Source organism: Vombatus ursinus, unplaced genomic scaffold, assembly GCF_900497805.2.
Source record: "Vombatus ursinus unplaced genomic scaffold, bare-nosed wombat genome assembly UNPS02009062.1, whole genome shotgun sequence".
Classification (NCBI taxonomy): Eukaryota; Metazoa; Chordata; class Mammalia; order Diprotodontia; family Vombatidae; genus Vombatus; species Vombatus ursinus.
In genome coordinates this window covers 7,367,302-7,379,548 of record NW_020948840.1, presented here as the reverse complement: position 1 = coordinate 7,379,548, position 12,247 = coordinate 7,367,302, and the positions used below count along the sequence as shown (strand labels likewise).

The window sequence follows — 12,247 nt, the reverse complement described above, 5'->3', positions numbered from 1 at the left end:
ATGTTCAGATTAATTTCTGGTGTAATAGTATTAACTCTTTTTTTGAAGAAACATATAAGGAAAATTTAGATAGGTGAAATTTTAAAAGAACAATACTAGATAGTTCCCTATTACTTCCTAGCAAATTAGTCATGAAAAAGAAAACACAACTCCTTCATTTCATTTTCCAAAATGCATGAGATGCTATATAATTCTTATAACACTGTTCATTTTTAAAACATATATATGACTCTATAAAAGTTTGTGTAGATAATTTTCTACTTTAACAATGAATAATTCTAATGATTGTGATGTATCAACAACAAATGATTAAAGATTTTTGGTGTAAAGAATGGTATGGTAATGGTACAAAGAATTTTGCTTTGAAAAACAATTGCAACAACTCATTTACTTAAATACCCTCAGGATTTGTAATTTTAACAGTCTGGGTTCTCTGTGAAAGAAGATCACAATCCCTTCAGTAGGCAACTCCAAAAATTGATGTGACTGAAAAAAAATCATCTTGTGGTGCATCTTATCTGGCCAGTCAGTTTTTTAAGTCTTTTCAAACTTGGTAAAACCAACAAGAGCTTGTGTTCCCCAGACATGGTCTATGATAACCTAGGGTAACCTCCACATTGTAACACAAAACAGAAGTAAGACTTTAATGGAGAAAACAAACCTTTATGACATTAAAAGCAGAAAAAGGATTGATTTTTAATGCATGAAATTCCAAAAAGACATGTACAATCCTTTTTTTTGGTTTGTTTTACTATAAACATAGTGCTCATTTTATTTGGTGTTAAATTCTGATTAAAAAATTCAAAGGAAAAAATTAAACTGAAAGGAGAAAGAAAAACAAGTGACTTCAAATAGTGAAACTGAAGTCTATTTTCATTATTGAAAGTAAATAAAATAAGCTATAAAAATCAAGTAAGATTCTGAAATATTTCAATTTCACTAAGTTTGATAAGAATTTTTAAGAATGAGACTCTTTACACTAGGATTGCTGGATACAGGTTAAAATATGCAAAAAGCTAAAATGCTTATAAAGGAATAGTTTATTTTAAAACAATAAAGTCAAATGATGACAATTAAGTCCACACAGTCAATGAAACTGCTCTCTGTTAGAACAGGAAAAACTTTCACAAAAATACTCTATCTTCAAATTCTTCTAACCATAAAATTTTCAGTATCAGAATCACATTGGTTAACTTCTATCAAAAAGAAAGGAAAGAGCAGAACAATCAGCCCAACCCAGATTATAAATAAAATTAACTCAATTACTAATCAGAACCAAGGAAATTTTTCAGTGTGAGTGGATTATTTTTTAAACAAATCAAAAAAATTTTCCCCTCCCATCATAGTTAAGCTTTAATATTTCTATTATATTCAAATAGCAACATGTGCAAAATATTTTTTGCTGGTTAATTTTAAGTAGTGATGACTTATATTTCAAAATCCATCATCACATTATATTCCAAGGGAGAAAAACCATTAGTGATGGAAAAAAACTACAGACTTGAAAATAAGTTGGTTATAGACACACATCCAATATTCCATCACTACATCAGAATCTCTGAAGAATCAAATCAAATAAGCACTTCATGTGACCCAAAGCACAAAGAAGCTCTGTGGCCACTAGGTGGCATAATGGGCAAAGTGCTGAACCTGGGAGTTAGGAAGAACCCATTTCAAATCTTGTCTCATACATTTATACACACTAGCTTTGTGATCTTTTGCAAATCATTTAATCTCTCTCATGCTGTTTCTTTATCTTTAAAATGGGGTTAATAACACCACCTACTACACAGGGTTCTTGTGAGGATCAAATAAAATCACACATATAAAGTTCTTTGCAAATTTTAAAGCTTTATATAAATGCCATCTATAATAATAATGATGATGAGATGCATAATGGGTGTAAACAGGCCAGACCACATTAACAATGACTACTTGTTATTGGCATACAATATGAGAATTTGTTTTGCCTGGCTGCATATTTGTAACAAGACTTTTGTTGTTATTTTTTATTTCTTTTAATGGTGGGGATAGGAGGAAAGACATTGATTTTTGTTAAGAAAAATGTAAATTAAAAACAAAGAAGAGGCATAAAATATACTCAAGTGGATCGATGATTTGATTCAGAAGATCACTCTGATGAGGCAGATAGCAATCATTGTAGGAACAGTATGAATCCCAGAAAGGCTAGATTAGTTTTTTCGTAAAGGTAATGAACCATCCTTCAAGATTTAATTGACACACGGGACTAAGGCTTATACTGCTAATATAACTTCCTGGCTACCAAAGAATAAAAATCTAGCTAGAGAAAGGAGTCAGTCTGGTCTTCAGTCTTGAAAGACACATTAGTGTCTTTCACTAATTAATAACTGCATGCCATCATGGCAAAAGTGATGGCTGTATCCAAGTAAATCAATATTGCATCCTTGCTAACTATCCTTTCCATACTACTAAGTAAATTTCTTTTTAAGATGCTAGATGACATATGAGTATATTATTTTGTTTCAATACTGAACCTGAAATACCAGACCAGGTTGAGTCAGGCCTAATCCAAAACATTTGGCATTAATCATCAGGACTGGATTAGAATGACCCTGTAGATGAAGTGGTAGAATGGCAATGTAAAGAAAGAGGAACTCTAAGGGAATGGCTTGCCAGATAAGACAGCCTTGGACTCACAGCCACTGTGCTTCTAATGGTACTTCTGGACATTTATTTTGAATGTTATCAATAAGACAGGGATAAGATCCCATTAACCTGGAGGGATTAGGAAATAAACTGTTCATGAGCATTCATAAACTAGAAACAGATGCTTAAGTATTCTGGGTCACTGAGAACTATGCCTTGAAGATGACAAATGTAAATAGCTGTTTGCTGAATTTGTATAACTTTTACTTGGGAGTGATTGTAATCTCTAGACCCACTAGCTATAGTTCTAGGACCTTGCTGAAGACTGTTATTTTAGGTATTGTGTAAGAAGTGTGCTAAATGGATTCTCTGGATTAATGCTTGGGCCTCCCTAGAAGCCAGAGACGTTCTCAGAATTGGAGATATGGACAAATGTGCCAAATGCACTTCAGTTCATGTGCTGAGGACGCAGGGTGTTATACCAGTTTTAAGAAGTGACAGCTTCCACCAATGTTCCAGAACTGTGAATGTAACTTTCTTTATAAAAGGAACTTCCAGTAAGGGGTCAGTGAGGCCCTGGTAGGTTCCATCCTAGCACAGGTCACAGGTACTTCTCCCTTCTACCCTAGTAGAAATGGTGACTGCTCAAAAAAAGCAACTGAAGCACATGTCCTACCTCTGTCTCTAGCTACCTCCTAGGGTTTGCATCTGTTTTCCTGAGCATAGATAGGCAAACAGCAATTCTGAGATGGACATTCTTAGCTTTCATGGCAGGCACCAGGAGTCTCAGAGAAATGGCCAGTTTAGGAAAGCCAATCCTAATCCTTTGTTTACTATAATATACAAGTGAAAGGCCTCTCTGTACTGTTCCCAATACACTATCAAGTGGTCAATCCCATAATTGCCTTCTCCACCTATGGACCAAAGGGTGGAATCTTTGACAGGTGCTTTTTTTTCTAACAACATGGAGGAGATGAAACTGCATAATTCCTAAGTCCCACATAAGGAGAGTCAAGATGATCAGGATAGATTTAAAAAAAAAAAAAAAAGGGCAAAAACTTGTTAAACTCCTGACCATGAAGCTCTTTAGGGGTTAGTCTCTTGCTAAGGGTAAGCCTTGTTATTGACCCTAACACCAGCAAAGGCTGCATGAAATATCCTCTTCACTACCTTACTATAGATGACCATAACCAGCGATGAAGATTAATGACTGCCAGAAATATTATCATCTAACTCTGGTCCTTATGTTCCTGATGCTACACTTGGTCACTGTCACTATACTTTACACTATTACTGTCAGAGACCTGCCACGAATTGCAAATATTTGACATGATCTACCACATGGACCATGTCATTAAGATCCAGGCATTAGTGTTCCAAAGGGAGATGTAAAATCTCATATTTTTGGTATTTATTCTCCTCCATATTTGGTTATTCCTTCCAGGGACTGTTAACACTGCTTGCTGCCATTCTGTTTTTGTTTTAAATAACTTAGGCTTTTCTTATAAGCTGTCTATGTCACAACAAGGTCAGGGTTACCCAGAGAAAGCCATAGGGATACTTAAGTAGTGGAAAACCCTTAGATGACCTTTAGACTCAAGGGTGAAGGAAGGTTGAGGAGAATGAAGATTAAGAAAGGGCCACTGGATTTGGCAATTAGAGATTACTGGTTTTCCAGGTCACCTAGCAACAAACTGGAGGACTAGACGTTTTCTATAATTCCTACTACCACTCAAACCTCTCCAAAACAGAAATTACATACCAAAGATAAAGCAAGTTCAATTGCCGCCATGGGCTAGGACACTCAAAATCCAAGACAATTAAAAAAACCCTCAAACTCATGAACTAAATTTTACTGACCTTGAGGCACTCACATGAGCTCACCTTTTTCATGTCCTGGGCTGCAACGGCATATCCAAAAACCTGACATAGGTTTACAACAAAACAAAACCTACCCCAACACCACAATTCCTCAGCTCATTCTTTTCTAGCCATTTATGGAGACCTTGGCTCCAGGCTGCAGAAGTTTGCCCAGGCCACAAGAGACAGTTTAGGGTGACCACAGCCCTTCAAGATCAAAAGCCGGCTGGGGCCCCAACCCCAAAACACAAAGCTCAGAATTGCAAGTGCCAGGCCAGAGAACTAAGGGGGGGGGGGGGGGAACCATAGGTATGGGGGATGATGGTACAGCATTCCACTAAGTCTGAGGGAAAGAACACAGCACCAGTTCTGGGGCCAGTTCTGACCAATAATGAACCAAAAGTCACAGGGTACATCTAGGCTGGTGAATCCTGAATTGCTCAGCACAGGAAGAATCTGAGAAGCTTTGATATCCAGCTGCCAAGAAAATCACCATCAGAAGGCACAGAGAAAGAAAGTAAATAGGAGGAAATCAGGAGTGAGGGGAAAGGCTGAAATTACCGAATGTCAGAAAGGAGAAAACTAAAAGATCTTAAACATAAACAGATAAATCAACAGGGAAAACATGAAGAACAGAAGGAAACATGGCTGGCAGATCTAGTAAATGTTTTCAGGCATCTACAAAAAAATACTACAAAATGAGGGAAAGTGATCTAATACTTGATGAGGCAAAGGCTCCTGTGAATGTGAGGAAAACGTGGAAAATATAATGGACAAAATAATGGGCAGAATAGAAAAAATGTAATTTATGATGGCAAATCTCACCAAAGAAACAAAAGAGAGAATAATTGACTAGGAATGGAAATATATAGAAGTCAGTCTAGAATAAGAGAGCAAAAAACAAACAAACAAACAAACAAACATTTAAGAAATATATGTTCACTATGCAAGCAAAGCATACTGATCTCCAAGACAGCATGTAGAGAGACAACCAAAGGATCATAGGTCTCCCAGAAGAACATGACAGGACAAAAAAACCTTAACACCAAAATGCAGGAAATAATAATAGAAAAGAATTACCCAGAACTTCTGAATATAGAAAATGAAATACCAACTGAAAGAATTCAAAATCTCCTCTAGAAAAAAAAAGGAGAGGGGAGGGAAGGGGAGGGGAGGGGAGGGGAGGGGAAGAGAGGAGAGGAGAGGAGAAGAAAACAAGGCTGCAAACTCCAAGACACATAGTGGTCAAAGTGAACAATTCAATTCAGAAGCAAGTTCTACAAGCAATCAGGATAAAGGAAATTTAAATAACACATGACTATTCTGTAACACCAAAAACATAGAAGGGAATGGAACAATGTGTTCTAAGCAATGGAGCTCAGGATGCAGCCTGGAATGACATACCATGCAAATGTGAGCCTAACTATACCTGAAAAAAGATGGGAGTTCAATAATTAAGAGGCATTTTAAACATTTAGACATTTAAACATTTTTTAGAAAGAAAATGAGTACTGAAGAGACTATTTATGTCTTAAACACCCCAAACAACAGAAATGCAAGAGAAATGAATAAATGCAACAGTCAAGGACAGCAACAGAGTGACAGTAGAAAGACCAATAAAAAGCTTGTTTTTAAATTACACAAGGAGACCAGAGTAAAGGTGGAAGTTTGGTGGAGGTAACAGTGGAAAGAGGAGGGACAAGCATTATAGAGAGAATCTGGCAACACCTTGTTTACAAGTGAATCAATGGTTTTTTAAATTTGTTTTTGTTTTTTTGGTGAGATTACATTACAAAAAAGGAAAGTATATTAAGGAACCTAGTACTATGTTTACAGAAGAAGAGGGGGGAAAATCAAAATTTGAATAAAAAGTATTACAGACAGAAGGAAAATGTAAACTTAACTCTGATAACTTTAAATGCGAATGTATTGCACGATCCAATAAAAAAGAAAAAGAGGGACAGACTGGATAAGAAAACAAAATCCTACAATTCTGTTGCTTAAAAGAAATACATTTTAAAAATAAAGACAAACATGGGAGGGAGGTGGAAAATTGTACTATGTGTCAAGTTAATTCAAAAAAGTAGGAGTTGCAATCATACTATCTAAAAAAGCAAAAACAAACATTCAAAAAAACATAAGGGGATAAACAAAGAAAACATATTATGCTGGAAAGGAACCACAGATGACAAATCAACCTTAGTAATAAGTTTAAATGCTCCAAATGACTTTATGAAATTAGTATTTAAATTCATAGAGGAAAATCTTATCTGAGCTGCATAAAGACATAAGCAGAAATACAACATTGACAAGAGACTTCAATATTCTTCTCTCAGTTTTGCATAATTCTAAAAGAAAGAAACAGTAGGGAAAATATGGAATTGACAAATTTCTGGAGGAACTAGAGTTAAAAGACTTATGTCATCTTCTAAATGAGACAGCAAAAGAATATACATATTTTTCTGCATCCTCATGGAACTTTTTCAAAAACTGGCCAAGAACTGGGTACAGAGACATTCCAAACAAATGTAAAAAGACAGACATAATAAATAATTTATAGAACATAATGCAATAAAAACAGCAATTAGTTCAAGGACCACAAACAAAAGATACAGACCCAAATAGAGACATAAGAATGAAATCTTAAATAATGAGTAGGCAAAAGAACAAATAAAAAAATCAATTATATGAAAGAAAATGATAATGATAAAACAATATACCAAAATTTCTGGAATAGAGCTAAAGCAGTCCTTGGGGGAAAACAATATCCTTATGAACATATATTAATGAAACTTTTAAAAATGATTAAACACACATTTAAAAATGAGAAAGCCAACAAATAAAATTAAAATAAAACACTGTAATCTAGTTCTTTGAAAAGGCAAATAAAATTGATAAATTCTTAGCTAATTTAATTAAAAAGAGAGAATATCAAATCAATAAAATGGGAAATAATGAGCAAGGTAAAATCACAGAAAAAAACAGAAGAAATAAAAAGAATAGAACATATTATGCATAATACATGTTAACAAAACTGAGTATGCAAAAGAAATAGAGAAATGCTTTCAAAAACATAAAATACCCACAGTAGAGATTTTAAATAACCCAACTGCCCAGAAATTTTTTTATCTAGGCTGATGAATCTTGAATTGCCCAGCACAGAAGAAGCTGAGAAGCTTTGATATCCAGCTGCCAAGGAAATCACCATCAGACAAGGATCGAAATCTAGCCATAAAGGAGTTGCCAAAGAAAAAACTTCTGGTCCTGATGGATTCATAGGAGAAATCTAATAAACATTCAAAGAACAGTTAATACCTGTACTTAACAAATTATTCTCAAAAACTAAGCAAGAAAACACTACACCAGAATCCTTAATGAGACAGATATAATCCTAATACCTAAACCACAGAAAAATAAAACAGAAAATTATAGGCCCGTAGCATTAATGAATACTGACTCAAAAAATTTAAACAAAATTCTGTCAAAGAGACTACAAGATTTACAGATTTATACAAAAAATCATTCATTATGAACAAGTGAGATTTATATAAGAGATGCAAGTATGGTTCAACATAAGGAAATAACTAATCACATTAAAAACCAAAACATTCAAAACCCCATGATCATCTCAATAGATACAGAAAAAGCTTCTGACAAAGTACAACAATCTTTTATGCTAAAAATCCTACAAAGTATAGGCATAGAGGGACACTTTTTAATATCATGGAAAGCATCTATCTCAAACTAAAAGTAACATCATATGCAATGGTGATATCCTAGAACCTTTCCCAATAAACACGAAGGTGAAACAAAGTTGCCCACTCTCCCCACTATCATTTGATATATTTCTGGAAATAACAGCAACAGCAATAGGATAAGGCAAAGAAATCAAAGTAATAGAGATAGATAAAGAGGAGGTAAGGCTATCCTTATTTGCTGATGATGACTTACTTGTAGAATCCTATTGAATCAGCAAAGATACTAATTTAGATAATTAACAGCTTCCACAAAGTTGCAGACTACAAAATAAATCCTTAGAAATCAATAGCATTTCTATATAATAACAAAACACAAGAAACAATAATAGAAAGGAAAATACTACTCTAAATAACTAAAAAATGCATAAAATACCTGGGGTTCCACTTATCAAATCTACCAAAGCACACAAAAGACTTATATAAATTCAACTACAAAGGCCTCCTTTAAGGAAAAAAAAAAAAACCCAGCTAAAATAACTGGGGGACTATTCAGGGCTCAAAGCTAGGCCATATTCACAAAAATGACAACACTACGAAATTAATTTACACTTTTAATGCTGTATCAAATTACCAAGAGGATACTTTATAGAACTTAATAAAATAATATAAAAATTCATTTGGAAATGCAAAGGATCTAAAACATCATGGGAGAATCAGAAATAACAGAACTCAATAATGGTATTTGACAAAGTAGAAAACATAAATTTTCAGAAAAAAACTCCTTATTTGATAAAAACTGCTGGGAAAATTGTAAAGTTGTACGGCAAAAATTAGTCTTAAACCAACACCATACATCCTATTCCACAATACATTCTAACTGGATACACAACCTTAATATTGTACTATAATCAGAAGAGAAACAAATCACAAACTTCTCACAGCTATGGGTAGGAAATGTATTCTTAACCAAATAAGATAACATTGATTACTTGAGAATGAAAAACTTCTGTATAAACAAAATTAAATACATTGAGCATAAAGGGAAGTAGCAAAATACAAAAAAATTGTATCAAATTTCTCTGATAAGGGTTCATACATATATACATACATACACATGTGTAGGTATGTACATATTAGGTACTAAACCCTTATTAGAGATATATGTGGGTATATACAGATATGTGTGTATATGGAAAACTATGGACATATGCATGTATGTATAAGCATGTACTTACACATACATATATGGCTATATATATCTACATACATCTATATGTATACATATTTATATGTATATCGTATACATATATATGTATCTACACATATAAATTCCCAAATAAATAAGTGTTCAAAGTATATGAACAAACAGTTCTCAAAAGAAAAGCTGCAAAGTATTCACAACCACATGAAAGAATGCTCCAAATCACTAAGGGAAATACAAATCAAAACAATCCTGAAGTTTTACTTCACACCCCGCAAATTGGCAAAAATGATAAAAAAATGGCAACAAGTTGATGTTGGAAGAGTTGTGGAAAGATAGGCACATTAATATGCTGTGGTTGGGTTATATGCAAATAAAGTTACTAAAATGTTTATACCTTTTGAACCAGAGGGCTTATACCCCAAGGAAGCCACTGATAAGAAGAAAGTTCCTATGTACATCAAAATATTTATAGCAGCACTTTTTGTGACAGCTAAGAATTAGAAAAAAAAAGTAGATGCCCATCAGTTGGGGAATGGTTAAAGAAACTGTGGCATATGGATGTAACAGGATTATTACTGTGCTGTAAGAAAAGATGTGTGTGATGAATATAGAGAAGCATGGAAAAATCTATATGAATGGATGCAGACTGAAACAAACAGAGCCAAGAAAACAATACACACAGTAACGAAAACAATGCAAAAGGAAAGAACAATTACACACCAAAAAAATCAAAAGTAAATGTACCAAAATTATAAAGATCAAACAGGACTCAAATGAAGACATATGAAAGGACACTCCAATACACCCCTTCGTGGAGGTGGGTGGTTGACAGGTATTAAACATTGCACATGTTTTTGGACTATTTCAATGTATTGATAAGTTGTGCTCTCTAAAAATTTATCATTTGTTATATGGAACAGTTCTCTGGGAGTGAGGGGAAAGAATAATTGAGATAACCTAAGATGATGTAAGAAACAGAAAGAGATGATATCAATAAAAACTTATTTAAAAAAAAAAAGGATCTTTACAATGTTTTCACCATAGAGTGGAATGTGTAGGGAGCAACAACTATCCCATAAATACTAGACTAGATTTTCCTTAAAAAGTAATGAAACTGTGATTGAGAATTAGTTCAGGACACCAAGACATGAACGGTTAATGTAGTTTCTGACCACCTGAGTTAAAAAGCAGAGCACAAGAGGAGGAATCAGAGTGATCTTCATGCTTGACAAACACTGCTGACTTGGATGGGATCATGATAAAAAAATGGAGCCAAGGAAGATATACCTAATTAAATCAATACTGCATCTTTTTTGGATATCCCTTCCATGCTATTGTCAAGCAAACTTTTTTGTGGTGTGTTAGCTAGTTACTGAACACCTCAATTCATTCCAATCCTAAATCTCAACCACTTGACCAGCTTGAATCTGGTTTGGCCCAAAATAGCAACCCATTCTGTGTAACTCTTGTCCATGTTTTCAAGTTCAACAGAGATGGTCCACTCAAAATGCTGGAGTCATTCCTTACTGTCTTGCAATGCTATTATGATACCAACAGAATATTTTGACACTCTACTTGTGATCCCTTTCTCCTGACATGAGATCAGTCCATCATCCCTTCCTATTATACAATTCTTTGATGACTTCATTTTCTCTTATTCTTTGAAGTTCCCTATTGGTTATGTTACAGCCTGCCCACACCTATTTTTCCCCCCTCTGTGTGATCTGATTTTTAATCCTTTTGGGATAGTTGTATTCTAAGTCTTTAATATGCAGACACATAGTTCCTTAACAGAAATACTTTGGCACACAGTCATTCACAACCATGGGAAAATTTACAGTCAATTACTGCTCTTAAATCAATAGGACATATGTAGAAATACAGGATTCTGGACTCAGGATAACATGATCTACACACTTAAGTAAATACTACATAGGGAAAGAGAGTCACCAATGGCTAAGAAAATCTGGCTAAGTATTTAAGATACTTACTGATGAAAATGGAACAATAATACACTTAAATGTATGGTTCCTTAAGGAAAGTTAGTGAATATGTTGACCATATTATAGCCTAAAAAGTTCAAGTGAATCAATAGTTGATCAGGAAGGCTAACAGAAGAGAAGGCTGTTAAGATAGGCATAATCTTTTTTCGGTGGATATATAATTATAATGGGGCAGTTAGGTGGCACAAGGGAATAGAGTGCTGGGCCTGGGGTCAGGAAGGCCTGAATTCAAATGTGGCGTTAGACACTTACTAGCCGTGTGGCCATGGACAAGTCACTTAACCCTGTTTGCTTCAGTTTCTTCATCTGTAAAATGAGCTAGAGAAGGAAATGGCAAACCACTCCAGTATCTTTGCAAAGAAAAACCCAAAAGAGTCATTCATGACTGAAAACCCCATGAAGAGTCAGACATGACAAAAAAGGAAAACAACAAACAAAAAGATTACAAGATAGCTTCTACAAAAAGGTTAAGATCATATATAATAGATATCAGATTCCTAAAAGTAGGTTCTTAGTATATTTAGAAATTACAGAGCATAAGAGATATGAGAGTTGAAGGAGGATTCAATGTATCTGTATCAGGAAAGAACAGCTATGTCTGCTTAAATGGTATTCTAATCCTATTGATTCTGAGACAATGAGTAATACCAATCAATAAAATATTTGTCAGCCAATCTCTCAAAGGAAAGAGGTAAACTAAATTTAGAACCAGTCAAGAGAATATTAACGAACAAAGAGTAGCCCTACAAAAAAAGTAATGAAAATATCCAATAAGAATCCTTAGGCATCATAAACATATACTAAAAGTCCCAGCAGAATAACTGGCTGACCAGAAACAAATTTTCTAGAAACCT

The 12,247-nt window shown here is 34.3% G+C and overlaps 1 protein-coding gene across 2 annotated transcripts in view; it reads right to left on the bottom strand.

Annotated features, from left to right (window-relative positions):
• Positions 1 to 12,247, bottom strand: part of STRN (striatin) — a 149,778-nt gene that overhangs the window by 45,745 nt on the left and 91,786 nt on the right. The gene's annotated exons all lie outside the window — the stretch shown is intronic.